Here is a 5000-nt window from a genome sequence, read left to right on the forward strand (position 1 = left end):
AAAAAGACGAGACTAAAATGTTTTGCATGAAATAAAAACTAAGATCAAATCTCTCTTCATTTTCGTCTACAAAATGAGAAGACTAGAGAAGAGAAGGATATCTAGCTGTTACGTTTTCAAAATATTCCGAATGAGTTCATACGCAACAGCTTTCCTGTAGGCTAGTCTACGTGCTGTTGCTGCAACCCTGTGGCTGCAACACGAAACTACATGGAACAAGAACACTGGAGATTTCTGCCAGAGTTAGCAAGCTAACTACCTAAGCTTTATGCCACAATGCTACATACCCATAAAAAAAAAGACTAAAATGTGTTGACTAAAACTGACTAAGACTAAGATACCTTTAGTTTTCTTTTGACTAAAACTAGACTAAAATGACGAGACTTTTAGTCGACTAAAACTTGACTAACAAAAATGATATTTGAATGACTAAATATGACAAAGACTAAAAAGGACATTTCGTCACAAGACTAAGACTAAGACTAAATTAAAAATAGGTGACCCTTATACCCTAACACTGTATAGTGTAAACCCTTATACCCCAAAACTGTATAGTGTAAACCCTTATACCCCACACTGTATAGTTTAAACCCTTATACCCCAACACTGTATAGTGTAAATGCCTTATACCCAACACTGTATAGGTTAAACCCTTATACCCCAACACTGTATAGGTTAAACCCTTATACCCCAACACTGTATAATGTAAACCCTTATACCCCAACACTGTATAGTGTAAACCCTTATACCCCAACACTAAATACTATCACTCCAACAGAGCAGGTGCTCTTGGACAAACAACATGGCAGAGAGTCGAGTGTGTTTTAACAATGGAGAAAGTCTATTAGACACACACACACACACACACACAGGTATGTTTTCCATGTTTAGTTGTGTAGTGGTGCAGAAGGTTGTTGTGAGAATGTGTGTCTTAATGTATGCTGTGCCTGTGTGTGTGTATGTATGTGTGTGTGTGTGTGTTACCATACAAGCTGAAGAAACAGTCACTCAGATAGGAGCTTAACCTTGCTCTCTGCCACTATAACTCCCCTTCGGCAGGACTGACCCAGATTACACTTGTGTATGTGTCCCTCTCTCTCTCTCTCTGTGTGTGTGTGTGTGTGTGTGTGTGTGTGTGTGTGTGTGTGTGGTCTCACCTGTGGCAGAAGAAGCCGGAGTGAAACTCTATCAGTGTGCCAGCTCAGCCTTAAATGCCAGCCCTTGCCTGCAGCTTCCTGACAGCTCCAAAAAATGAGAATGTGTCTGTGTATGTGTATATGTGTGAGAATGTGTTTGTGTGTTTGTGTGTTTGTGTGTGTGTGCATTTGTGTTTGTGTGTGTGTGCGTGCGTGCGTGCGTGCGTGCGTGCTTGTGTGAGTGTGTGTGTGTGTGTGTGTGCGTGCGTGCGTGCGTGTGTGCGTGTTTGTGTGAGTGTGAGTGTGTGTGTGTGTGTTAATAGTGGCTGTGAGCTCACTTGAGTAGATATGATAAAGCATTCTACAAGTCTCCAGTCTCCTGCTACAGATATGAGTTCTCGTGTGTGAGTGTGTGTGTGTGTGTGTGTCTACAGATATGAGTTCTCGTGTGTGAGTGTGTGTGTGTGTGTGTGTCTACAGATATGAGTTCTCGTGTGTGAGTGTGTGTGTGTGTGTGTGTGTCTACAGATATGAGTTCTCATTGCCTCTGTATGTGGGGGAATACAATAATATGATCTAAAATACAAGAATAAAAGTTGTGAAAGCAGGAGTCAGGGCCTGGAGATGCTCAGACAGACAGACACACACACACACACACACACACACACACACACACACACACACACACACACACACACACACACACACACACACACAGGAGTCTGGAGATGCTCTTTCTCAGCCATGTATTAATATCCCTGAGTTTGATTTCATCTGCACTTGATTAACATTCCTGAGCGCATGTGTGTCGGGGGCTGCAGGTTAATAGCAAACCTGTCGTGATCTTAATCTTGGATAGATTAATAGGCCTGAGAGGTTTTATATCTGCTCTGGATTAATAGGCAAGAAAAGCCCTGCAAATGTTTTATTGTAGCAGTTCTTTTGAGTCGGTGAGTGTATGTGTGTGTGTGTGTGTGTGTGTGTGTGTGTGTGTGTGTGTGTGTGTGTGTGTTGTGTATGTGTGTGTGTAGCAGGCTTGTGCACAATTCAGAATTGAATTGAGAATGACTCCTAAATTCCCATTCAATTCTTAAATTTGAATTGAATTTTAATTAAGGTCAAAAACAGGATGTAAAATTACAATTTGAATTTGAATTAAAGGAAGTTGAATTGAAATTCAATGAAATTCGAAGAAATTAATATACATCATTTAAGGGTAGTGTTTAACAATGAAGTCTCACAGTATATGTCAGATATGATAGCATTAAACACACAACTTGTAACTTAAAACAGTAACAAATTATATTTCCACACTGTAAAACATAATAGTTAAAATGTAAGTAATAGTAAGTAGAATTCAGGTTTTGTCTTTTGTTGAGATTACTTGCGTAAAATGAGTGTTACTTCATTTTGAGGTAGAAATCTAAACAATCAGGTAAACTATACTTGAATTGCTGAAGTTTGTGCTACACTGTAAAATTAGTTTATAATCTTAGTTAACCTGTTAAGAAAAGCATGCAAACTGATTGTCTATGCAATTCCCATTCCAGATTTGTCTGTAATGTCAAGTTGTGCAAACAAATGCTCACTTAGTGTAGTGCACTTACAGTACAGTACACAGAATTGCTATTTCAACTAACTTGGTCATTACAATTACAAGTAAAGTATACTGTATGTTTATTAAACACAAAAGGTGTATTGAAGTTGTGCTAACTAATGTCACAGTTCAGCTAACTAATATGACAAAAATGCATTTCCAGAATACCACAGACCCGGCCTACATATTGTTAAAGGGATCACATATTAATCTTTCCTGAAATTCAATCTTAAGTTACAATAACAAAGTGACAGTGACACTAAAGGCCAAATATAGTGTTGTTGTGTAATTGATATGTGATTTATATTGATACATCACCCCATCAATGACTATCCAAAACAGACCAAACCTGTGAGTAGAACTAGTGCTGACAGTTATAGACAGACACAGATCTGTAGCTGGAAACCATACATGCTGTACAGGTACCTGTCTCTGCTAAGTTGCAGCTGTGGCCTACTGGTTAGCGCTTCGGACTTGTAACTGGAGGGTTGCTGGTTTGAACCCCGACCAGTAGGCACGGCTGAAGTGCCCTTGAGAAAGGCACCTAACCCCTCACTGCTCCCCAAGCGCCGCTGTTAGTGCAGGCAGCTCACTGCGCCGGGATTAGTGTGTGCTTCACCTCACTGTGTGTTCACTCTGTGCTGAGTGTGTTTCACTAATTCACGGATTGGGATAAATGCAGAGACCAAATTTCCCTCACGGGATCAAAAGAGTATATATACTTATACTTATATAAGTTACTGAGGCTATCTCTGCTAAGTTACTGAGGCTAAATGTGAGCTTGATTAGGATTTTTATGGGTGCTCTCCTTGCAAGCTTATGTTGCTATTAGACATGGTGGTGTTAGTGGCTGTCCCATAGACTGTATATATGAAGGGTTCAGATGCAAAAGCCTCTAAATGCCACCTATGTCAAAAAGAATGAGATAAAGATGGTGAGGGATGCTCCACACATAGTATACGCTAATCAAATAATTTAACTTCTTAACCCACTAAATACCACTCTCTTCCTGGTCTGAAATATCGATTTATAGGTAAAAACCTATAGGAGCCTGAATTTAAATGCTCATTTAAAAGAAAAGTGGTCAGACGGATTTAGAGGGTTTTGCATCTGAACTCTTCATAGACAGTCTATGGGCTGTCCATTAAATGGCACTCTCCTCTCTGGTCAGGATATTAATATCAATCCCAATGCCTTCACACCATCATGGATACACTGAAATGCCAAAATCAGGCCTTTGAATGAAGTGGTAAAACAAAGTCCTGACTCACTGTGGACATCAAAGATTAGTGGGTTCCCTGAACCGCTGGACAATCCCAGGTGTGTGCCACATATTGGTGGTACATAGTGAGGTCTCCCCTTCATTGTGCAGTACTTTCAGTGTAGTAAAACAAAATACCAATGTAACATGTTGCTGAAGTTCTACCCACAGCATTAGAGTGTTTTGGATAGTCATCCACATAAATTACACACCAACAGTATATATAACCATTAGTGTCACTGTCACTTTATTGTAATTTAAGATTGAATTTCAGTAAGGATTAATATGTGATATCTTTACAAATATGTGGGCCAGGGCAGTGGCATTCTGGAAGTGCATTGTGGGAAAAGTACCATCAGTTAGCACATCTTGTGTTTAATACACAATATACTTTATTTGTAATGACCAAGTTAGGTTAAATAGGAATTATCCTTAGTGTAAGTGTACTACACAAAGTAAATTTGCACAACTTGGAATTCCTCTCCCAGATTAGTCTGTAATTTCAAGGCAATCGGTTTGCATATATTTTTTTTACACTACAGTTAACTAACAGGTTAAGTAAGGTTAACTAACTAACTAACTTCACAGTGTAGCAAAACGTAAGCAATTCAAGTATAAATGTACTGTACGTTGTGTGTGTGTGCGCATGAGAGAAAGTTTCCAACACTGACATTAAAGGAGAATTCCGGTGTGATATTGACCTAAAGTGTATTGAAACATGATACCGAGTGTGAAAGTATGTCTCATAGCCCATCTCGGCTTGTCCCCTGCACTCCAAAATCTGGCGCTAGTTAGCCGATGCTACCAACTGCTTTTTCAATGGTGGTGCTTCGGCATCGGGCTAGCCATGCAAATAAATCACTGTTTTACACCATTTACGAGGCTCAATGTATCTCCACACTTCATTGATAGACTTCTGAGGGCCCTGACATTTAAAACGAGACATTGAGAACTTTGAAAAAGCACTGGTAGTTTACTTACAAGACGATTTATGCAGACAGTACAG

At 39.6% G+C, this 5000-nt stretch overlaps 1 protein-coding gene across 1 annotated transcript in view; it reads right to left on the reverse strand.

Annotated features, from left to right (window-relative positions):
* The window catches only part of prkn (parkin RBR E3 ubiquitin protein ligase), a 121392-nt gene that overhangs the window by 42810 nt on the left and 73582 nt on the right, over positions 1-5000 (reverse strand). The window lies entirely within an intron of this gene.

The sequence above is a fragment of the Alosa alosa genome, chromosome 18 (assembly GCF_017589495.1).
Source record: "Alosa alosa isolate M-15738 ecotype Scorff River chromosome 18, AALO_Geno_1.1, whole genome shotgun sequence".
NCBI lineage: Eukaryota > Metazoa > Chordata > Actinopteri > Clupeiformes > Clupeidae > Alosa > Alosa alosa.